This window comes from Micromys minutus (assembly GCF_963924665.1).
Source record: "Micromys minutus genome assembly, chromosome: 21".
Classification (NCBI taxonomy): Eukaryota; Metazoa; Chordata; class Mammalia; order Rodentia; family Muridae; genus Micromys; species Micromys minutus.
In genome coordinates this window covers 26,784,401-26,810,199 of record NC_137956.1, presented here as the reverse complement: position 1 = coordinate 26,810,199, position 25,799 = coordinate 26,784,401, and the positions used below count along the sequence as shown (strand labels likewise).

The following is a 25,799-nucleotide window of genomic DNA, read 5'->3' as shown; positions in this document are numbered from 1 at the left end:
ATATGTCTTCCACGCTGTTCTATATTCAACAAAGGTCCCTGATAAAAACTGCACTTTTATGGCCTGAGCACAAATGGGCGATACAAATCACAGCCTGCACAAAATATTCTGCCATGATCTTGTCATAAGCCACAAAACATTTCTCTCTCCAGTGGAACCCTGTGGGAAAAGAGCCCCGGTGGCCCACAGAACACCACAGTCTTTACTCCCTGGGCAGGCAAAGGGCCGGCCCTTCCACAGACATAAACGGCAGCAGTCACCAATGGTCATTTCTCATAGTTAGTTCTTATGATGCCAACAGACACATCTCCACAGAGAAATGTGACCCATCAATGGGCAATATGTTTAGTTAATTTCTTTCTTTGTTTTGAGACAGGGTTATACTCTGTATCCCAGTCTGGTTCCAACTCATTGACATCCTCCTGTATCAGTCTTTCAGATGAGACTGTAAGCATGAGCCATCATGATTCCTTTACTTAGATGTTTTTGGGGATGCTATATTTAATTTTTTAAATGGAGGCTTTAAATTCCAGAGTGCTAAGAAGGCCAAGGTGTGTCTTATTTTAGGAACTATGACCTCCCCATAGCATAGCATTAAAATGAGCAGATGTGCTAAACCTGGAATGGTTGGAGACCAACAAAGTTAGATTTTAGAATTACTTTTCATCGTTTTAATTTTAACATCAAGTCTTTAAAAATTAGTTGAGGGAAAAAATGAAGAATTTGGCCGTGAATTCTGGAAAGGACTTTGAGGCCATGTGGAGAGGCCATGTGCAAAAGGCACACCAGACAGGCGATGGAGCTTATACAGGATTATACATACACAGAGGAACAAAGTCTCTTAGGCCAGGATGATTAGAACCTGCTGACTCTCTGCCCTGACTCTCCGCCTCTGGAGACTAGTTAAGAGAGGGAACAAGTGGATTCCAGCCTTCCCACAGGAAGCTATGTAAGGAAAGGTGGTAGTTTTAAATGTTCTTTGGATTTCTGTGGGCACCTTTAAACCTCAAAGCAGGCCAACCCTTCTACTTTTTGATCTCTTAATTGGATAAAGATGAATGGGGGTGAAGGCAGCCCCGAAGTGTACCTGAGGGAACCTCCTGTGAGGAGCATCTCCTTCTGTGCAGGGTTAGGCTTCTAGGAAAGCCATGGCGCAAACACACCTTTTGTCTTTTGTAATTTCCAATTCACTGGAAATTGTAAAACCCCCGGAGCTGATGGAAATCTAGTGCTGCAGCTGAGGCAGTCTCAGTCTACCTTCACACTCACCAGACAACTCTCCATCTCTGTGAAGAGGCTGGAAAAGGAGGACCTTCCTTTTTATTTCAAATAAAACTCTCCCTTCCTTTCTTCCCTTCCTTCCTTCCTTCCTTCCTTCCTTTCTTCCTTCCTTTCTCCCTCCCCTTCTTTCCTGTCTGTCTTTCTTTCTTTCAAATAAAAATATCTATCTATCCATCCATCCATCCATTTATCCATCCACCCACCCACGTATGTATGCATGTATGTATGTATGTATGTATGCATGTACGTATGTATGTATGTATGTATGTATAGTAATGGAGCTCTGTGAATAACTCTAAAGTTCCAGAGGTTGGACCAGAAGTGGGTCTGACCCCTTGAATTTGCACCTTTTTACTCTCCCCCAAACCCCCATCTTCATCTCCATAGAAATGTTTTTTCTTGTTGTCCTGGTATCAACGGGTGACACTTTGACACCTTATACCATTATTTATAGTCTGCTTTTCCTCAAATCAATTTCACTTTTATTCAGCTATAAAAGCTGTCGCTGAAGAATGCATATACAATTGTAAGTATCATATGCTAAATATATTTCTTTATAATAGATGTGAGAAAGTGTGTGTTAACAAAAAAATTCCCTGTGTATGACCTTAACCTGTCTGGCTGGCCCCACTGATTTGAGCTATGGTCTTTGGGGAGATGTTGTCCTATTTCTGTCTACTAAACATGATAGAGCCTGTGTTTGCCCAACTCCATGTAATGTTTGCCTTACTAGAAGGGAAAAGCAAAATAAACCCTTGGACCAGGGAGATACTCCATTGAATTTGTTAGTCATAAGTCTTCCCAGAATATAATCACTAGGTGCCTGCTACATGCTGGGTGAAGCATTATATGCAGGGTGCTGAAGACAGGTGGAGAAGCATACAGAATGGAAACAAAATTAAATTCAACAAATACCAGCTGGTACACGGAAGCCATCTCAAAGCAGAAAATCCTAAGATCTGGACGACAAATACAGTGCTGAGTGGACTATGGAACATTTAATGGTACAAAAGTAGAAACACTGTTCTAGACTAAAGGGGGTGGCATTTGGTATCAGACCAACAGACAGGGAGAGGCTGTTCCAGGCAGTGGAGAGACTATAAGGAAAGGCAGTGAAATGGGCAAATTCAGAGCACCTTTAAGACATAGCCACTATGTGATTACAATGGGAACTGGCGGGGGGGGGGGTGTCTGCATAGGATTTCAAGTGCAAAGGAGGAGCTGGGTGACATAGCATTTCTCAGAGGCTATACTTCCATTTACCAGCGCCCATTTGTATAACATTCACTATCTTGTGCCTACATTGTAATTTTGTTTAATATTCTACCTGTGTGAGATGGGGAGGGTCAATGTAGTCCTCCCCAACTGCCTTCTAAAATAAAGAAGCAGAAGGAGAATAGAATCACATAGCTAATGGGTTCAGAATGTAAACATTTTATTTCTTCTTTACTAAAACAAAAATAAACAAAAAAGTCCTCACATGAAAGCAGTTGAGTAACATTGTTGCATTCACCTTAAGAGTTGTTTCTTGGGCACCAGAGCCTTTGCTTAGATGGAATGTGGGCTGGACCTCCCAGTGTGCAGGGATGAGTGGGGAAGCAGTGGGTACCAGCATCAGTGCTTGGGCCTCCTTAAGGAAACCTGTTAGCTTCCTCACCTACACCTCACGCTTTGTTCAGTCTCCTCTGGGCCTTATTCCTCTTTGTATGTCTATGACACAGCCTGGTGCTTGGCATATGGAAGTCTACGCTAAGGATGATAGAATAAGCTCAAGTATGTAGAAAGAAAGAAATAAAAGAATCTTGCAAAACTTAGTCAACTATTAAATCGAACTATTCCCATAGGATACCTACTAAGCATTGGGTAGATGGAGTCATGCTGTGGGTACTGTTGGTGTTCTCAGTGCAACTCTGAGAATCTCCCTTGTGCCCTGTTACTTGTGTCAAAGCTTTGGCACCTCTTGCTTGAAGGACCTGAGGCAAGTCATCATACCCATAACAGTTTCATCTGATAAATAGAGATAATAATTTTGCTCCAGAGCAGTGAGTTTCTGAAGCACTTATATAATTCCTATGTGAATGTTGTTGATTAGAGGGCTATTCAATGAGTGCTTGTAATGTGCATTCAAACAAAGACCCAATGAAAGTTGTCTATCCTCATTATCATCATCATCCTGCCGAGAAATACACATAGCTACACTGATAGGAGAGTTCTAGGATGTGAAACAAGCCATAGTTCCTAGTGTGGACAGGAAGAGTGCTGGCTTCCTGTCACTTTAAGCCTGAGGTTGTTAGCAAGGAACTAGTTACAGAAGTGGGTTTGGAAAGACAAGGCACCATATAGTCATCTTGCATAAATGGCCATAGGAGTGTACCTTAAACGGTGTCATGTTCATCACAGAGTTCTTGAGCAACTGCATCAAGGCACAATGTGTCCTAGCAAGCTTATCAGTGGTCTTCACAGGGCTAAGAAGGTCACAAAACTGTGTTTAAGCTGAATCTCATTATCAGTGCTACATGGATGTGGGAGAAGGAGGCAGGATAGAGGAGCAATACACAGGAAATAAACCTTGCAAAAGCCAGCCGTCCCCAGGGAGGCACCTCTCTGCACTGCCAAGGTTCTAGAGAACTGATCACTCAGGTCCTTGCTCCTAGAAAGGCATGTCTTTAGGATCTGGTTTCCATTCATGACACAAACTTTTGGATTGGGTGCAGCAGCTGGGGGTTAGAAACTGGAAACAGCTCAAGATTTAGGTAGTACATCAGAGTTGTTGTTTTAAACTTCAACCTAAGGGAGAAATATTGTTCAAGCAACTTCAACTCTTGTGTCTTGACCCCTATGCCAATCATGATGGCTGAACTATTAGTGGATAAACATGTTGAAAGGACGAGAGAAGTTAAAAGGAAGTGAACCCTCTGTTAATATGTTCGGCTCTGTCCTCAGAACACCTGGAGAGTCCTGTGCGCACCACAAACTGGTGCGGGTCGAGGGCCTCTCATCACTAGAGCTTTAAGGTAGATATATCCAATAGCTTTGAAAATATTATGACCAGAAATACCCAGTAGTGTTTAAATATTCATTTTGTAAGTTGGAAATAAGTCCAGGTTATCGATTTATCCTGTTCAAGAACTGACTGCTCAGCAGAAACTGGGAAATAAATGTTACAGCCCCTTCCATCTAAGAAATCTGAAAGAAATAAAGTCCTGTAACTTGATGAACAACACTAATAAGGGTCTTTATTTTTCAATACACTACTTAAGAGTCACAGGAACAACTAAGATTCTGCTTACTATTTCTCAATAACAGATTTGTTTTTCTGTTTGTAATACAATGGTCCTGAAACAAAAAAGCTTGCTGGCACAGGGAGCATTGAGTATGTGAATTTGAGACCTGCATATAGATCTTGGCTCTGTCTCACTAGCTGTGTGACCTTGATCAACTTATTTAAACTATTTGTACTCCCATTTCTATAAAATTATAACACTACTCACTACATAGTGTTGCTATGACAATTAAATGCATCGACATTTGAAAGCTCTTAAAATGGCATCTGGGAGGAAGTAGATAATCATTTCTTAGGGAAATCTTCCTTCCTGCTTCAAATGGTAATTTTCTTTTTTCTGTCTCTGGCTCTCTCTCTGTCTCTCTCTTTCTCTCTCTCTGTCTCCCTTCCTTTTTCTCCCTCTCTCAGATCTGAAATAGTTCTGAAAAAAAAGTATTTCAAAGTAGTTGAAGTAGATGTCACATGAAAACTTTAACCTATACAGAACCTAGGTTTTTCTGACTATCCTCTGGTCTAGAGAGAAAAGAATCTTTGGTACATGTAACGTATTTAGTACAGCAGATTCTGTGGCATAGTAAATTCATGGTGCGAAAGCAGCAGGCGGTGAGGAGGGAGAGATAAAAGTAAATGACAGGAAGAAGAGATGCTAAGGGAGCTATGACCCTGAGTGATGGTGAGAGTGCACATGATAAGGAGGGTGTGATCTCATTGGTCCTGCCCATGACGTTGAAGGAAAATGTGATTGTACTGGTCACTCCCATGACTTTGGCCACCTTCCATTCTGGGTCCTACTGAGTTACCATTTCTCAAATGGTTATAATTAAGTCAAATCTCTGGGCTTCCAAAAACATTCAACCTTGATATTCTTCCTTCACTGCACTCCATAAAATACTTTGCTACATAGTTACTCATGAAAATTACCTGGCCATGTGATGGTCTATGGCAGCTACATACATAGTGCCCCGCCTACCTGGTCAGCTACATAGTGCCCCGCCTACAGTGTCCTCCTGCAAAAGAAGTGACTCCTTAGGACAACTTTTTACCTTCAATCTGTTTTCATACCTTTGTTAACATTAAATCAATGTCACTTGAAAGCTTTTTAAAAAAAAGTGTTAAATGAACATACCGTAGCCCTTAAGAATTTCTATGAGTATGATAATTTAAAAATGTATGTGTGTGTGTGTGTGTGTGTGTGTGTGTGTGTGTGTGTGTGTGTGTGCAGGAGCCATCTAGCATAAGCTAAAGGCTAGCAGGTGATTTTCCTGAAGATGGCCCACAGTTTTTGTATGGTCTGTGATGGATCAGTTCTAAGAGGCAAGGCCCAAAAAAGACTTCATCTCAGGATTGCTTTTTGCAGCTGACATGTCTTTTCTGTCATTATTAAGTAAATATAACAGTTCCTGGGCATTAGCCTACCCTATTGTGCAGATTTTCTGCAGATCAATGAAGATGTACTCTTTTTTAAAAGCAATGCTATGTAGGCAAATGGATGGTTTCATAATATTTAATAATGATTCTATAGGATTTCTAAATTTATACAAGTACGTTTTGAGTCCTCCATAATATAGTCTGCAATTAGGGCTCTGTAAACTTTCATGTGTCATGGGCTAATTATACTAAGATAGAAAGAAGGCATGAGGCAGATTTATGATCAGGGTAAACATTCTTTCTGGTTTGTCTGTGAAACCATTATCTGATTACTAAAGGTCATAAAACTGGATATAGGCAATTTATTGTAGGTGCTTGGACAAAAAAAAATTGTCTGGTTCATCTATACAAAAGCTCAAAACTAATGAGACACTGGGCAGATGATCTGCCTCTTGACAAAACCATGCTAACTTAAGACATAAGAGTTACTGTTTTAAACTCTGTGGAGCTAGTGGAGCTAGTGACAGATAGTAAACATTTAGTTAGATAGCTAGTCTTAATGAAAACACATGTAAACATCTCTGCTGTAACTCTTCATTCTACTTAGGATTTGAATTTTTGTTTGAACTTATTGTGAACTTTAGAAAAATGTTCAGAATACCATGTGATCATGTGCTTGAAAGAGTACAAGAACTAAGAAGAAGGACAAGAAGAGGGAAGCAGAAGAGAAGGTGAAGAGAAGAACAGAAACAACAGCTGCAGAACAGAGCAGCAGGAGAGCAGGGCGGATACAGCTGACAGGCTTCTGCCACCACCAGGCAGGCCTTTTGTTTTCTTAACAGCAAGTTTCCTCTTACTGATAAAGACAGGTTTTGTTGTTGTTGTTTTGGTTTGGTTTTTTATTTTTATAACCAATAAAAAAGTAGAAGTTTTTTTTTTCCCTAAGCAATGAAGGTTGGAGTTTATTTTTCATCCAGAATAAGTGAGTTCTTTCTGCTCTGGTACTTTCACAATGAAATCTAATGGGGACTTTTTCTCTATCCACCAAATATATGTATATATACACATACACGCATATACATCATATACACATACACATACATACACATACACATACATATACATATACATATACATAATATGCATTTTAATTATAAGAGTTGTAAGTATGTAAGTTGATAAGACAGGTGGTTGGGCCCTACAGAAATGTGAATGTGTGTAAGAATGTGTGTATATGCATATTTGCTTTTCTCTCTATGCGTGTGACTTTCTTTTCCTGATTCAATAAAAGTTAATTGCTCCAAGCCTCTCTCTCACCTAGCTAGTGAGCAGGAGAAGCTTCTGGGCAAGAGAGAAAGGAGCCTTCGCAACAACTCCTCTAGTGACATCCCTGCTGCCATGTGGCATATGTCAGTTGCCAGAGAACTATAAAGTAAGAGTTGTTTCCCCAGTGCTTCATGAAGCATAGAACAGTAAGAAAGAGTCAGGTTTTGAGCACAGAACAGTTAGAGAATTAAAAGGCTGGAGATCACCAGTCTTTTGGCCTGTGTCCAGTGCTGTGTCCCACTTCAACCCACTCTGGCTGGGGCAGACCCCTGACAGATTAAAATAACCACGAGAATTTAAAAGAACCTTCATTATTTTTTCCCTGCCTAATCTTTAATCCCTAACAGAGAAATACGAACTATCAGCACTAGTTCATTGACAGGTGTTTTTTATAGGACATAAATAAGGAATGCCTCCCCCCTCACCCAGGCTTCCTCTTCTCCACACAGGAAGCCCCTTAAAGGGATGAGCAGCAGCGAGGTCCCACTGCTGGTACCCTGGGTACTGGATGCAAGACGGTGTGTTTGGCTCTTGGTCTTGGTCTTCATGGGCCAAGCTCTAGTCTTACTCTGTTTCCTATTGTTCTCTCAGAGATCTCAGCTGCTGCTCTGTTGAGAACTCCTTCGTCTCAAGTGCCAACTCAACCCTCATCTTCTCTGCCAGCCATAAAGTTTCCTGCTGATCCCTATGGCTTGAATTAGTAGCTGGTTGGCCTCAGTGCCTTTATCTCATCTCTTGACCTCAAAGTTCCAGGTAAGTTCCCTAGGTGAGGAAACATGGTACTTGCTGGTGTATCTCACCTGCTTCCCAAATACACCAAACCAGGGAGCCTACTCTACTACAGGACCTGCTGGCCTTTCTAGAGACCAGAAAGGGTACTAGATTCTGTGTGTTCGTGCCCCATGCTTCTAGGATCCATAACCAATAATTCTCTTCTTTGACAACGCTTGGAAACAGCTTTCTCCCCTAAAGAACAAATTGACATTCCCAGCTCTCTAGTAGTTCAGGGGAACCCCCTCCACATAGCTGAAGGAGGGGTGAGGAGGGACCGCGCCATCATATCTCAATACCACAACTCTCTAAGGTCAATCCTATCCTTCCCAACACTTAGTATTGGCTGGTTCATTGAATTGAGTAGTTTGCAGGTACGGCCCTCCTGACTCTGCAGCCTTTTGCATGTTTAACCAAGTCTCTAACTCAATCTGGAAAACGAGAAAAAGCTCCTGAGATACCCACTCTTGTGACTTGTGATATTTAACATCAGATGCTTAAGGTTTATTTTCTCCCCGTCTAGGGTTGGGTTGTCATTCTGAATTTTGGGACACATTTCGAAAGAGCAATACAGCACAGAATGGCAATGAACTTTCTCAGAAGCTGTCCCATTTGGTTGGGCTTGTAAGTCACAGGCAGGGACCCGGCAGGAAAAAAGAATTAATTACAGTGTTACTTCATGTTTAAAGCTCTTTGTACTAAGAAAAGAAAGATGAACAGAACAAGAAACAAGTGGATCCTTATCTATTATTTATCTTTTAATAACTATACCAACGTGCCCTTTCCCAGGGAACTTGCTTAATTATGAATAAGGAATTGATTTTTATGGGGCCAAGGATTGTGTGTACACATTGGAATTCATTCTGGCGTCTGCCTGCCCATTATTCGGGCTTATGTTCTGCCAAAGGCTGATGAAGTTCTGTCAAGAGAACCTGCTATAAAACATAATGGCTTCAGGAATTGGGGGCATTCCAGGCACCCTGGGAGGTTAGAGGAGCTGTCTTAATAATGAGGGGTCCTGGCTAGAAGTTCACTGAGCTTGAGTTAGAAGCATGGGGTTTCTTCCCAAGGGCCTTCCCATGGGGACCTTCGCAAGGGCCAAAGGGCTGTGCCAGGGGAGGCTCATTAATTAACCCTTTTGCCCTCTGAAGTATCACTTAATGATTGCTTGCTAAGAGCCCAAATTCATACACAGGCCCTTGACAAATATCATCTTGCCATCCTAATGTCAGCCATGAAAGAAAAAGACAAGGATAATTCTGCTGGAAGCGGAGCTTGTGTGTCACTGCCATACTGTGAGTAATGTAATCTCAGGCCAAACTGATTCATTTCACCAACAAATACCCATAGCCCCTACTGTGTGCAGACTTTGTTCAATGCTCTGGGGCTGTGATAGGGAGAAAACACAGCTGTTCTTATGTTGTAGAGGAGAAGACAACATAAATATAGTGAAACTAGCAAGTACTTGATGAAATGACAGCAGCTAAACAGAAATTGGGGTGGCCTACGTGGAAGAGAGGATGCACTGGAGGGTGGATAGGTGCTGTGCAGAAAGGGTGCCTGGAAAGGATGGTAAGGGAAACGGGTGGAAATAGCATCCTAAGCTCTGAAGCATGGCATCCATGGAGGGGCAGAGGAACCACAAAGAGGCCAGTGTACCTTGGGAGCATGTGTGCAGAACATCTGAGTCAGAGGAGCTATAAGAAGGCCAATATGCCTGGAGAAATGTGTGAGGGGTAGCGGGCAGAGCTAGAGAGGGGATGTAGTGACTCCTGGGAAGCCTTTCAAGGTAGTGTTAGGGAGTTTCCTCTAGGGGTACAGGTGCAGCCACTGAAGAGCTTGGATGGGGAGGAAAGATGTATAGAACATTCTAAGAAACAGCACAGGAAGTCAGGCAAGTGATAGATTGACATCATAGTACAGCAAAAGACTGAAGCAGCCAGATCGCTCAGTAGCTGGAGGCTAACACCTGAACAGATCCCTGGGAAGAAATGGGTAGTGAGGAGGAAGAGGGCGAAACACAGGAGGCTAAAGGTTTGATGGAACAAGCAGAGGGAAGGTGACCCTCCAGGGGGATGACTTGTGGCCCCACAGAAGAACAACTGATAAAGTCCTGAAGTAAAATATCATTGGGAGATATTTTTAGATCATAGTCTATTTCAAAATGTCCAGATTCTTAGATCTGAAAGAAAATGGGCTGGGTTCTACAAAAAGCCTGAGTTCTCTGAAGTTGCAGGTGATTATACATAGGATGAAAGATTTCCTTGCCAGGGTGCTATGTTGAAAACCCATGCCACTCAAGAATTGGTAATATGGCTCCAGAAAACTGTTCACTGAAGGGTCACTGACTTGTTTTCTATCTTCTACCACATCTGCCAGGGAAAGAAGATTTGTTCCCAGCCAATCTGGTTAGAAAGGTTGGCACAGTCATGAGGAAATGAGCAGTCTCTCAGTAACCGATACAACGAGGGTGTGTGATTTCATCAGACTCGGACTGATAATAGCATCAAGAATAGTCAGGAAGTTCAGCACATAATCACGTCCCAGATGGTTTCCTAAGTCTATTAAATCTCAATTTTAAAGTGACAAAAAGAACTCAAGTTTAAAGATGGTTGAAAAGAACTATGCATGTGAGCATGCATGTACACACACGTGTGTGTGTGTGTGTGTGTGTGTGTGTGTGTGTGTGAAATATAGGCACAATTTTTGAAAGGAGATCTTAAATTGCTTTGCAATTTAGCCTGAAAAGTCTTGAAGTCTTGTCAGAATTAGTCTGTGGGCTATGAGAAAAATTTTTCCGTAACCAATATTAAAAATGAATTTTAAATAGCCTTAAAGATGAAAGTAGCTTGCAAACACTCTTCAAATTTTCATTTTCTGGGCTTTTTTTTTTTTTTGAGGCATAGATAGGAATTTGAGCCAATGTGAGAGATTGGGGGGTGGGGAATAGAGAAGACAGGATATTCTTGAGTCCCCATGGGAATTTCTTGCCCTTTCCCAACTTTTCAGTTCTGTTCATCCTCATTAATAAAATCAGAGTTCCAACAGTCCTGTGATAATCGAGATTTGGGGGGAAAACTAGATAGAAAGGCAGTGAGAAGTAGGTCAAGAGTCACTCAAAATGGTAGAAATGAAAATAGGATCATAAACAGGTTCAATAAGACAAAGATTAATCCCCCAGTTTGGAACCGAAGAATGGAGTTGGATTCTTTTCCATGTCCAGCTAACAGAGAACTCAAGGAACCTCTCCTGAGCAGCATTTGCTTTGTCAAGCTCTTTGTTTAACATTTTGTAAGCATTATTTCATACAAACCCCCGAAGCAGGTGCATTATTATTTAATTGTGTAGGTGAGAAAGCCACGGCTTAATGAGATTAAGTGACTTTATGCACTTCATCGTTTTAATCCTCTCAAGAATCTAATGAAGAAAATGTTCTCCTTATACACACAACCAGATTCAAACCAGGTGGAATCCTTCCCCCAACCTAACTCACAGCAATGGAACACCAGCTTCTCCACTTGGCTCTCCCTGATGGAAGCTGTAGAGCAGGCTGCCTAAGCAGGGAAACATCTGGATGCACCAACTGAGAACGTGCAAAGAAATGGCTCAGCAAAGACAACCCTTCAGGCAAGCGAGACAAAGACCATCCATAAAAAGTGAAGATTTCCAAGATTTCCTGCCCTAGTTGCAAGGGGCAATTAATTAATTAATTAATTAGCATTACATTAGTTTAAATATTGACTTCAACCTGACAACCAATGGGCTCGAGTTTCTCAATAGAGACCTCTTCTTTCTAGGAAATAGTTGATAATACAAACTGTATCCATATCACGTGTCATTCCTGCCAACATTAACTCTGGTTTTCCCTCTCACCTGTCATTCACTTTGCTTGCAAAATGAAGTGACCACTGTCTCTTTATAGCAATTACTTGTCTTGCTGGGTTTTTGTTTTAAAAACAGAGATCAAATTTATGTTTAAGTTGTATTTCTTTCAGGATTGGGATTAGATGTGTACATATGTCTGTGATACTTAACACCTAGAATAAAGCAAAGAACAACCCATAGAGGTTAACTTAATAATTTATAATACTGATGTTACTAGATGATTTCTCACTCTTTTGTCATTTTTCTTCTGAAGGAAATCAGTAAAAAATTAAGGGTGATTTCTACGAACATGGGGACAGTTAGGAATTGCCATTAATGTGTTAGAACTTTACTAGACTCTTCTAGAATGGAAATAAACAATCTGCCCAGTTAGGCCAAACACTGAATTTCTCTTTTCTCAATGAGGCACATAGAACTGTTGAGATAGTATCAGACAAATGGATACAGGTGTGTTTTGAACAATAACTGAGTACTAAAGATACCCCCTCCAGTGGTCCACAAATCAAACAGAGCTGAATTTCCAGCTGTTCTGTCTGGAATCTGGGGCTTCCAGCTGTGCATCCCCAAGATACAGAGCCACCACAGGAATCCTACTGTTATACCTGGAAAGAAAATATATCTGAGAACAGTGTCTGATGACATTTTGAAGAATTGCTGACAGCAACAATTAGATAGATGAAGGAGGCACCAAGCCACTGGAAGCTGCTTTCATGGAAGCTGCCAATTCAGGATTCATCACATGCTATGTGGAGATAAGAAAAATCAAACACAGGTGCTCAGCTGGGTTGGTGCCCAAGTCCCACAAGTATTGTGTGCCGAGGCCATGACTGACAAGTGGCTGAATGAAATACTGCTCTTCTCTAGCTGGGTCAAAGGACATTTTACAGACAAGGAGATGCCTTCCTAATCTGGGGGCTTTTCATTTGTCCCTCTCTGATTCTAAACAGATGCCCAAGACAGCTGACAGAGAAGACAACGCCTGGAAAATATTTGCCATGATCAACTGTTTCTCCCAGATCGTCTCTCCTGACACCGCTTTCCCATTTATTAGCAATTAAGTGTGCATCTGGGTCCCAAATCACAGCTTCATTTACGGAAATCTCCACATCCATCTTTTTAGAGCTGCAGAGAATTTCACTTGCGTTCAAGCTATGTTTGGACTTAGAAACACCTGTTAGCATCTCAAAGTACAGTATTTTACCAGGACCAACACATTTGAATTTTTCATTATAAAGCTTGAAGCCTGAGGATCAACAAAGCTTACCAAATGAGTGTTTTTTGTACTCTTTGTAATATTCTTAAAGTGTAAATCCAGAAAATGCTAGAAAGTATGTACTCTGCAGAAGACTAAGTCACCTCCAGTACTAGATCGTCAGCTTCATTTCTGTAAATTCTATTTAAATTTAAACAGCTCAGAAGAACACACAGATTCACCAGCAGATCTCTCCTAGTTCCATGCAATATGGAGTTTTACTAAAACCCCCATTTAGAGACTCAGCACAAAGGCAAACACTTCATTAGTTAAGCATTAACAGACCACAGAGAGGTATAAGCCACTACTTGGTCCCAGTAAGTTGGGAGCAGAAGGGTTAGTTTTGTATATAGGTCAAAATAGCTTGTAGCCTAGGAAACTAGGGAATTGGAAGACTTGGTGATAGTTGGGAATGGAGAGAAATCAGAGGAAAAACTCAAGTTAGAAGCATGAAACTAAGCTATAGTCATGTCAACAACCTGAGTGGGGTCAAGATACCAATGACTCTGGGAGCCCAAGAAGGGTGTGAACTGAACTGTGTCAATGTCCTCATGCTTTTGGTCTAAAAGGATGCTTTTTCACATTGCCCATGGAGTTCACAAGCCCTAATAACAACCGAAGTTAGAGAACACAAATATCGATGGCAGAGCGAAATGGCAGATGTTAAAACAAGATGTAGAACAAGAAGATCCTGGTAATAGGAGCACCAAGTCTCTGCGCCTTAGCTATGACCTTTCACAGGCCCCCAGCTCAGCAGGGAACCCATGCTCTGAGCCCCAGACTCCATAGGGGAGACTAAGTTGACTAATGGAGAGTAATGAGAGAATAATGGTGGGTCCTGACAGCTATCTTTATGTACTTCAGAGAGTGAGGTTTTGTGGGTGCTATACACATCTGAGATGACTTTGTAGCGATGGCTAAATTAATATTAAAATTAATTATGTCAATACATGAAAAGCCACAAGGCTACTACAACCAGGGCTTGGGCTTGGGCACTCCTGGGGTCAACCTGAATATATAAGATGCAGCAATTCCCAGGTGTTGGTTTTCAGCTCACCCGTGGTTAGATTTCAGTTAGGTTTCACTGTCATTATATATCAAAACATATGCACACACTCACACACACAAACAGTCATTATATATCATGAGAAATAATTCATACACAAACACACAAGTCATTATATATCACGATAAATAACACATACACATATACAATCATTATATATCATGAGAAATTACAAACACACACACACACAACACACATGCACGCACACACACATTTCATGCACACAGGAAGCTGAGGAAATTGTTCCTTTGGGGGGACTAACTTTTGAAACACTACTTTGGCAATTAGAACCATTGTGATATACAGGTGCCCTTAAGATAACTTCAAACTTAAAGACCTCCTCACAGTCCTAAGAAAACACAGACTAATTGTGGCTCAGGAGGAGCCCACACAAGTGCCAGAGATAGGCTACTCCCACTGGAGGTCAGAAAGTAGTTTATTGAGCAATTTATTGAGTGGGGCATTTTTCTTTTCTAAAACCACACAACCATGTGATCCCTTTAATGGCTGCACTACATGCTATACTTCTCAGATGTGACAAAGGTTATACATAAATTGCAAATTCTTTGGGAGAAAGGACAGAATTCAATAATTAGACCCCACTATCTCCTCTGGATTAAGTGCATTCATTAGACTTTTATTCAAGCCCATTACCACCTTCTTAGAAAATTCAGTTTAAAATAAATGCCTCAGGGCCACTGTTAGAAAGCATCCAAAAGGAAACAGCTGGCGGGGCAGAGGACAGGAAAATGCCACTTGCATAAAAGAAAAGTGTGCAGGACTGTGCTGCATGTGAGACCCTGTGTGTGAAGGAAGGGGCAGGTAAAGAATTCACAGGCTGAGAAATAAAAAGTCCCTGTTTATGCAAAGCCCATTTTGTCAATCAATGGTAATGTACATCATTATTAAGAGCTTATAGTGTATGAAAGAAGATTACAGCACCCTGACTATTTTGTGAGTAATTTCGTCCACAGGAAAAGTACTATCATCTTGTAATACAGCCGGCACCTGGACCCCAGTGCAATGACATCCCAGAGAACTGGGTGGCATGCTGTGCTTGCTTGGCCTGACAGCTTCCTGATTAACACTTCGGTCTGCTTAGTCTGGTCTGTGTAGCTGTAGAGAAAAGAGTCCTGGCTCTGGATAATTTCACTCAAAACCTTCAACTTAAATTCTGGATTTCAGGGGGAGGGGAAGGATAAAGGAATGTTAACTGATAACAAAAATGATAGGGGCGGGGAGAGGAGAAGCTTGGCTTTTCCAACTACAATAGAATAAACCAGGAGGAGAGGAAAAGAGTTTGTTAGTAAACTGAGCGATCACCCTGCGGAGGGCCAGCTTGATGCTACTTAAATACTGGGTTTGGAAAGCTTACATGTTCTAGTTCAGAGAAATGTTCAGCGGTGAAATTTCTCTTGGATTCGGAGGGTTCTACACTTTAGTTCCTAACAGCTGCTATTTACCAAGGGACTTTTTCAAGGCAACATCATGAACAGTCTTTTGAATACATCACTTGCGAGTTCTCACCATAAACCTGCAGCAGAAATGCTATTGTTTCTACTCATTCCAAGGGAAAATTGAGTCAGGTTAAGCAATGCAGCCAAAATCATGTAGTTAGTCGTACCCTTGGCATTAGGTCCCTTGCCAGTCTGCAGCAGAGATCCTGTGCTGTGCTTGCAACCTTAATGAGCATACTCTGAATGTGGTGCTTAAAGGAAATGCTGGGCCTTTAGGAAAGGTTAGTTGGAGGTGGCCCAGTGGGTAGGCTTCTTTGTGAGATAGCTCCCACTGTGAGTTTTGATACAATTTAGTTTTAACTTAAATCTTCACATTTTCCTATTTCTTTTTTTCTGTGTTTATTCAGCAGTGAACCAGCAAAAATAATTTAAAAAGTGGCCCAACAGATTATCCCAAGAAAGAAGAACCTTTGAAACAGAAATAGAACAGGGTTAGCTTTGATCCAGACCTTCCCCCTCGGCACAACACAATGTTTATGTTTGAAAGGTGGGATGTCTTGTTTAGCTGGCAGCAAGTAGCATATCTATCTTTGGCTGCTACTGAAGTTTTCAGGTAGTGAGGACATTATTTTTCTATCAGAATTCAATACAATTCCATATGGAGACTCTTTGGTAGCAAGGTGCTTTAGACCTTCAACACCAAGCACACCTGAGTTCGTCTTACAGAATGTAACTGCACAGGGCCGATTTGAAGTGTGTGATTTGTTCCTCAGAATAAAATAGGGCATGTGTGTCTACATGCACACACACCACACACAGACACGTGCAAACATACAGACACATACACACAGAGACACACACAGACTGACAGACACAGAGATACACACACACACACACACACACACACACACACACACACACAAAGTGCAGTGGTGATGACTTAGACCCAGGCCCACTCACACTGAAGGCTGGTCAGCTTGATTCCTCCTGCTCAGCTATTAGAAAGATCCTGTCCTAGACCCATATTCTCTGGGTTTCAGTGTAGTTCATTCAAGCTACATTGTATGCCAGTGGGGATCCTTTCTCCCCCTACAACCTCCATCAATCATCTGCCTGTGGTCATCCCACTGCAGAAGGCTCTCAAGCAGAGAACTCCCATCTTCTTTATGGCTGCATTTCTTTCAGTGTTTCCTTTCTTGCTCCTCGATTTAAATCAATAGATCCTTATCCTTGGTTGGCTTAGTGAAGACAAAATGACCAACGTCACATTTCCTCTGGAGGTTTTCAACTGAAGTCTAGTGCAATTTGGTAAATGAGGTCCTTGGGCAGAGTAAGTAAGGTAGGTGTGGGAGTGAGTGTGAGGATGGCCAGGAAGAACCTCTGACTGGAAATGGACCCATTCCCTTGACTGTCCAGACAAATGCTGGAAGGACCAAACATGAACAATGAAGCAGCAATGGAGACTTCATTGGAGAGAACACATAGGTGTTATTTTGACCCACAGATTGCATTTCTGGGACCCTTACTTAGTTGGTTTGGACACGCACAGGCTTGGCCCCATAAAGGAGAGAGCCGGAACATCCTGCTTTCTGGACACTAGCTTTGTAATACACTGTCCTGTCCACAATAACAAACAAAACAATCTCTGGTGGCTAAACTTAGAAGGAGAAAAAGACTTTGGCTTTCTGTCATTTTCTAGAACAGAATGAGATGGAGTCATTTTGCAATCTGTTTTCTATAGCCCCGAGCAAAGCTTCTCCCCACAGGCTTCTCCTCCTCTTCTGAATGATGTGGAAAACAAACTAGGGCACAACACAGTTTGGGAAAAGTCTGGGTGAAATATGACTCTGGAGAAGAAATGCACACGCTAAAGCTTCAGGGCTCATGAAGTACAGACTTTCATTTAAGGGATCTTGACCATGTGAGAGATTAGTGGGCAACACACATTCTAATCAAATCCTGTTCAGTCACAGTCCTTTGCTTCCTCCTTAGGTGTCACAAGTGTGTGAAGGATATTGGATTTGATAGATGTTCCTACTACACTCTTAAGGTTTATTCATCTGTAGCCTTAGAGGCCACCAGCCTACTGAGGTTTTATCTTTTCCATAAGTTACCCAGAGTACATGTAGCATCTCTTTCCTGCATAGTCGAACAGTTCCTGTGGGATTAACTGCTGCTCCCGTCAAAGCTCTTATGGCATGTGGGGCCACCAAGATGATGTAAAATCTAGCTTAGGGAATATAAAAACTTAATGCTTAGATTCTCTTCTTCGAGGTCACAACAACCTGTTTTCTGGAACTATTCTAACTCAAGATAATGTTCAGAGAAAGAAAAGTGCCAGAACATTTACTACAAGTCTAGGAAAGTCTCTCAGACTTAAGAGGAAATTTAAGCTTACTCTTAGCTCTCCAGTCCTTTCTGATAAAATGGGAGAAAATTGTTTCTTATATTCTCAAATGCAGAGGTTTCTTAAAATTCCAAGGAAGATCGGATGCTAAGAGAGGCTGGAAACTGGAGTCAGTGAACACCCTAATTATCACTGACATTGTTATTCAGTGATCCTGTTAGATGGCACATTGGGTATCAGGGTGATATATGCAAGACAAATGTGCCTACAGCTGGCTGCATCCAACGGCTATTGCTAAACAGTTGGGTTAACAACATGTATGTTTTAACAACATGTATGCTTTAACATGCATACAAAAGGTTCCACCCCTCATTTACTAATTCTCTGAGCCTCCAGTTTCCTAGTGTATGTCTCTGAGCATATTCTCATATCATTTTCTTTTCTTTTTTAAACAGATATGTTAGTGGGAAAAACCACTGTAGTGAAAGGTGCACATTACTCTGAGAACATAGATTTCCCCACAAATATCTGTGTCACTTCCATTGCTCTGTAATAAAGGGCTGCAGCTGTTGCCATGACAATTTTCATTTATTTTTAAAAAAAAAAAAAAAAACCTGTATCCATACATAGATCGAGAACACAGCTGTTTTCCATGAGGCATCACAAAATAAGACCAAAGGTACTCTTCTCGTCCTTTGCCAGGTAAGGATGCTATGCCTTTCATTCAGGACAGACCAAAAGAGCTGGGCTGTAGGCTGCCTGAGATGGCCACTTGCTTTCATTTTAGGTAGAATAGGGGTTGATAAATCAGAGTTTTGTGGTCTGTTCAGTTTTATTCTTTCAAAAGCTACCCACCTCTCCTAAATCTGCTTGTACCTTTGCTCCAGGAGTATCTGCTGCTGGGACCCCCCCTTCCTGTTTATCTCAATGTCCACGGCTGCCCACTTACATATTATAAATATCAGCCATTTAAAAGCATACCAACTTTCCAGAGAGACCAAGTGTGCCGCTCTGTTCCTTTTAGAAAAGGAAGTTGGATGTTGTATGTGTGTGGTCTAGTTGGCACCAACAAGGGCAAGATACTGTTATCTGGGTTGCTAGTCTTTGGAGTAGCAGATACCCTGTGTTTGTTTTTGTCTCTTGGGCTTTGTGCTGTGAGCCAAATCAGATGCTAAAGCTGATGTGGGTAGAAGATCTCCCAGCTGTGGAATGGTGGTCTGAATACTCGCTGTAAACAAGATTCAACTGCTTATACCCTCAGTGATCTGAGGGACTGCTTCTTGCTGATGATCCCACGTGGTGTATCATCTGGGACTGTGGCCATAGCACACTTAGGGAGCAAACCTCGAACACGCCCCTCACAGGAAGAGCTTCGGAAGAGAAATGATCCCACCATCAACATCCCATCTCATGTTGCTGCTGAATGCTCAAAGAACATAATCGTGTTCGGGGGTTTCAGAAATATTCTACTAAACAATTGATTAGAGCTATTTTGTTGTTACTATGAACATTGACTTACAGTCAGGACAAATAACCCCATTTGTCAGGAATTTACAAATCAAAAGAATTTTTTTTTCTCGGAAGATGTAAGTGCTTGGTCCCGACATTCTGTGAGAAAGCCTTTGCTTGGCTAAACGTGCGCAATCAGGAGGCCTTTGCTGTGGTTGTCACTAATAGAAGGCTGAGATGTGACCTACAAATGAGCCACAGAATCTGTAGTTCTGCTGAGCTCAACAATTGCCTATGTTTGATCCTGACACGAAAGACACTCTGAGGTGATGACAGACAGTTCCTCACTCTTCATAATTGCCTTGTGATCGGTGCTACCAACTGACCATAGGAAGAAGAAATCCAAACTCCTTCAGATCCCCTCAGATGTTACAATCCCGTATGTTAGAAAAAACAGCACATATGATAACTTGGATATAATTACAACAAATAAATAAAAGCTTAGGGGCGAGAAACCGAAGGGTTTCAGTATCTAAGTGGGGGAGCAATGGCTCACGGGGGTTTTTGTAACATAGAAACCAGTGGAAATCTGGAGATTGAAGACACTCCTACAAACTAGAACCAACTCCCCAGTCCATCCCAGCTCTGGGTGACAACCCACTGTGCACAGTTGTATGCTCAGCTGTCCTAGTTAGGGGCAACAAGAACAGAGAACAGGCAGATGCTTCTTCCTCTGGACGAACTAGGATCCCATCAGGGAGAGGAAATAAACCGTAGAAGGAATTAATTTATCCAACATGATCAGTAACAGTATAACTCGATTCTGAAAATTCACAGTTTTCTAAATATTCTTAAATATTAATAAATATGTGGAAATTGGCAACATTCTTGTTTGTTGGATACACTTGAGGTCACCCTCCACAAACTCTCAGTCAAACAGGAGAGCTGGTCTCTGTGTAAAAAACCCTGGCTGCCAGCTAGGAAAGGGGAGGGTGGAAAAAAGTCCTTCACCTGGTCAAGAGAAGCTAAGGGGAGGAGACAGGGTGGGAACAGACACATGGAGGGCTGACCCGCTGTTTCCTGCAAATGTTTCTTCATTTCCAGTCTTCTTTTACCAGGATAAAGCTTCTTGAAGGGACCAGTGGGTTACCACTCTCATCCCGGAAGGATGGGCTGATGATCAATCCTGGGGTAAAGTTCAGTGTGACCTAATGTAACTGTTACACAGTTACACGGTGAGGGGGGCTGCCAGCAAAATGCTGTCAGTGACAACTGTCACCTGTCATTATTTGTCTCACAAACAAACCCGAGGGAGACGTTACTTCCATAATGATAGGAGGGGACTGACTTTCCAAAATGTCTTCTTCCCTTTGATGGGGTCACACTTACTTATGCAGTAGTGTCTACTGAGAACCTATAAAGCACTTAGGATTTTAGAGGTGTCGGCAATAAAGGGAGATGGTAAATACTAAACCAAAATCAATTTGTTGGGATGGGAAGTGACTCCTGACCCGCTCTATCCGCAAGTGAAAAATAATTCAGAGTTTGGAATTATAAAGGACTTTCAACAATATCTCATCTGGAGATTGAAATTTAGTAGTGCGGTTTGACCAAATTCATTTCACCAGCGGATAGGAGCCAGGCTTTAACTCTCCCCACACTCTCTGCGTCTCACTGGGTCAGTTTGCTTTCAAAGACTGTTTTGAAAACTGTACATTTCCATTACATTTCCCAACCTGGTCTTAAATACTTTCTGAATGCATATATTCACCCTCTTACTCCTAGTGAAAAATATACAGCGCAGAAGCTTTCCGATAGACCGCTGCTTTCAATTATGTGTACTAGAGAGAATTGACTACATTTGATTTGAGGAACAAAGAGGCTCTAAGCCTCAGTTAGTGTGAGTCCAGAGCTCGGCCTGGGTCGGTAGATGTATAGGAGATAAAATATGGCCCCTTTGCTTAAGAGGTTTGTGATTTCAAAGAAGAGACAAGGCACAGCCATATTTTATCACATAAGCTCTACAGATCCAAGTGGATAGACCACTGTTTCAGGAATTGAGAGATGGAGGAGAAGATTGTGAAGTACTCCCTGCACTTTTAAAATGGATCCTGGCTTTTCCCATTAGAGTGCATGTGTTAGGATTTCAGAGACAAGGGGAGAGCAGGTCTCAATCTGCCTGGTTAGGCAGTGCCTCTTAGGGGAACAACCGTGTGCTGGACAAGCTGTTGGCTTGTCTAGGCACAGTAACTAACAGGTCTTAGTGTGATCAATGGTACCTATGACAAGGCTGTACAGGTGACCCTTTCCTTTGGCTCTTTCATGAGGAGGGAGCTATGGCAACATGAGTCCATCTTATTTTCATTCCCCAGGTTCTTAGAATCACATTGTCTCAGAGATGTGGACCATGAGGTATGACTGTGGCCAATGCAAATGACTGTCTGCTCATATGCCTCTAGATCTGGCCTTTCAAACAAAGAGGGTTCTGTTGAAGTTTCATTTCAGTCAATGCCAAGGACAAGCAGATCTCCTGCCAACAATCAGGTGGTCATGTTTATCAGTTCATAGGTCCAGAGCTCCAGGAAGCAACCGTTAGGTTATTTGTGAACCCTATTCCTCTGACCATCACTTAGAATCACTCAGACTGAAACCCGCTTCTGCGCATTTGGCTAAGTTCTGTGTCAGATGGAGGTGCAGGTGACCTCAAGAGTTCTGCTGACAGTGCTCATTCTGATTCCACACCCCACTCAGTACCAGCTGCTTTCCACTGTCCACACTGTCCTTTTGCCTACTCTCTTCCCACACCCACTGCACTCACATTCTGCTGGCTGCTGGCAGAGGTAAAGTTCGGCCTGCTATTCCTTCTTGGAGAGACTCCCCTGGAAGGGCCCTTCTAGCTGCTCTACAGCCATTTTCCCATGTCCCTCTGTTTGTTAAAAATTCTTAGCCCATGCTTTCCTTGACTTTTAACAATAGTTGCCTCTACAGACTTTATTTGTCCTGGAGACTGTCATATCAAAGCACCTGCTTTGGAGCTGTATTGTTTGATATTTCTGAGGAGGGAGAAGAGGTCCATTGAATCCTTTTGCTTCAGCAACTTGCAGGCTCATTCCCTACAGGGCCAGCTGTTAGGTAACCTGGCCTGGGGCAAAGAGCTTCTTTGCTGTTCAGGCTCCTGACCACAGCTGCAGCTGAGGCTCACACCAAAGGGCTCTAGGTCAGCATATTGTTTCAGGATTCGATGTGAAATCTTAAAGTTGGCCCCTTAAGAGGCCCTGCTCGCCCTATTGACAATGGCCAGCTGTGCTAGGTCAGTTGCTGAAAATATTTCTACTTTTCATCAGACCTGCTTAATCTTAGCACTTTTCATTAGACCTGCTTAATCTTAGCAAACTACTTTATCTTCTAGAAAGTCTGATTTTTTTTTTAAAGCATGGTACTTCATACTATTTATTACTGGGTACTGATTTGCTTGATTATTTTACTCACATTCATATTTTAACAATTGATTTTAAAAGAGTCTAAGAAATTCGGGCATAAGGGGAGCAAATCTGAGATGATATAACTGTTCTGCTCCAGCTGGAGTGCTATCTGACGTTTATCTCTGCAATACCAAATTGCTTAATCTACCTGTCCAGTGGGGTTGAGAAGAGTATGTGGCCTCACCCAAAGAGGCCCATTTTAATTCATTTCATTTTAACTCCATTCTTGAAAGTCATTGAAGATGCATTCGTGCCAGGATTTCGATGTAATACAGTCCCAACACTGAAGAACCAAAGCAGGTATTGGAAGACTGAAATGACAACCTGGGTTACGAAGCAAAGGGCATCTTGACAAAGCAAAGGAATAAGAGAGTTAGAGGCGGCAGGAGACAATCCCACTGGAAATGAAGCATGTCAAAGAGCATTTCCAGTACTTGTGGATGAGAATGAGGGTAGACAGACATGAGCATGAAGTTTTAAAAGCCAAGATTTCCATTTAGCATCATGTGAACAAAACTATTTTCCATCTCAATTTCTTGTAAGTGCCTCGGGTATGGGCCTTTCAGAGGAAACTATTGGCTCATCAAAACAAAAATGGGACCAATAGTGGCATTTCACACACTCAGACCATGTGTGTATCTGTCTCAGGATTAGAACTTTGTATGGGTCACACTGCTCAACAGGAAAAAACAGTGACTTCTACTCAAACAAGTCAGGTTGTGCCATCTTAGTACTTGAAAGCACAGGTTAGCATTTCAGCATTAGTCATTCATCTAATTCTGGTACTATAATAGCTAGTGGTCAAGATGACTCTTAATGCTTCCTGACTCCCAGGAAACACACTCCATTATTGTATCTTTCACATTGTACCAGGGTTAGTTTGTGTGGTCACGGATGTAGTAATGTGTCATCAGAGAATATGCATTAGAAGTCATCACATGGGTAGGGGTCCAGATAAGTAGTCGAGTGCATGCCTGGTACATGCAAGGCCCCTGGGTGTCACATGCATTGCAAAACTATTTTTGTGACTTTCTCGTGCTTTCATGTACAGTCTCTCATGGTTTATCTTGCACTCTTGTCTCCAGAGAAGCAAGTCTCATGCAACCTTGTCAGGAAGTTATTGGAACTTTGGACAAACAGCATGTGAGTACGTTTGGAAGCAAACCCTTCATGTCTACCCCAGCATAGAAAGAGGGAAAAAAAAGAATGATCCTATGAAATTGTTGAGTGTGTGTTATGTCCAAGCAGAAGGCTGAATTCTGGAAATTGTAATATAAAGAAGAATAAAGCAAGTAGGAATCACTCTTAAGAATCTCCAAAACCTCTAGATGAGAGACTGTGCAGAGAAGTGACCACGAAGATGGATAGAAAACACACTCATCACACTGTGGAAAAGGCAGGTGGGTAAGCTGCAGATAGATGACTTCTGGGGCAGTATGGCCACCAGCCTGAGTCTTGCTTGGGAGACCCAAGCATTAGGGTTGAAGATGATTCCTCCAGGGTGTGGTGAGAAGGTAGAGGTGCCATGGGGTGGGTGTGGAAATATGCAAGCTGCAGTTTTTAAAATTGCCTCTAAATATATGGGTACACTCTATTTGGAAGAGCGTATAACACAATATAATTTCTCACAGTAGTACTAGCCAAGCTTGCAGCTAATCTGCCAGATAAGGGGATGCAATGAAGGTCTACAGCACTTCTTCTTAGTTGTGACCTAGCTGAACTCTTGCAGATGTGCAGAAAAGGAACCCAGTGGACCTAGAAACATGTCCTGTTCTTACTCATTACCCACAGGTCCCTGGGAGTATCCAGTGAAGACTTCATAGACTGAAACCTACTTAGGGCTTTAAGACTAAACTTCTATAGCAATGGTTTTCAGCCTGTGAATCATTAACCCCTTCAGGTCAAACATCCCTTTCCCACGAGTTGCCTACAATTATCAGAAAATATAGATTTTACATTACAATTAATATCAGTAGCAAAATTACAGTTATGAAGTAGCAACAAAAATAATTTTGTGGTTGAGGGTCAGTACAACATGAGGAACTCTGTTAAAAGGAGAGCATTAGGAAGGTTGAGAACCACTATTCTAAGGAGACCCTGCAACTCTGGGGGAAGGACAGGAAGAGGAAATAACCTTTTTTTTTTTCTGACCATCTCAACCCAACTGATCCGCTGGCTAATGTTGTGTAGTTCCATCCAGAGCCCCCTGTCCTCAGAGCTCACACAGCAGGCTTGCTTTGTGTCCTGACCTGTGAGGATGAAGCACCCCACATACTAGTTAATCAGCCCTTTACATATTTAATAGGGTCTTAATGGTAATTTATTTGCTGGGACTTGGTGATTTCTTTCTTTGTTCTTCTTTTTTTTCCCCCTTTTAATCTTTAGAGCAGAAACTGCAAGCTCAGGTGCTTTCAAGCTGTACCTTTCATGCAGAGGTCAAGCTGTCTGAAGTACCACAACCTGAAGCTGTTCACACCTGCCCACACCCACCCACCACTGTCCAGTGACAATTGCCTCAGATTATTCTTTTTATTTTTCTTATTTTAAAAGCGATTGAAAATTTAAACCCACAGAATATAATTTGCCAGTGTTAAAGGGTTGAAATGGCACATCAAAGATTAAACAAGCAAGGGCTGTATAGTCTGTGGGCTGATGGAGTCTGGACAGTTGAGGCCAGTAGACTGTTTATTGGTAATGGTACCTTTAAACAATCATGTTAGCCGATAACATTTTTGGTATATGTTAGAGGTTAAAGGAATTGCATAGAAACCACTCTTAAGACCCCTTATTTTGGGTGATACTACATCACTAAGGACTAACTGAGGTACTGAA

General features: G+C 41.9%; 1 protein-coding gene across 1 annotated transcript in view; it reads right to left on the bottom strand.

The window, feature by feature from the left end:
- SLC9A9 (solute carrier family 9 member A9) overlaps positions 1–25,799 on the bottom strand; it is a gene marked incomplete at its 5' end in the record, with an annotated part of 529,192 nt that overhangs the window by 282,098 nt on the left and 221,295 nt on the right. The window lies entirely within an intron of this gene.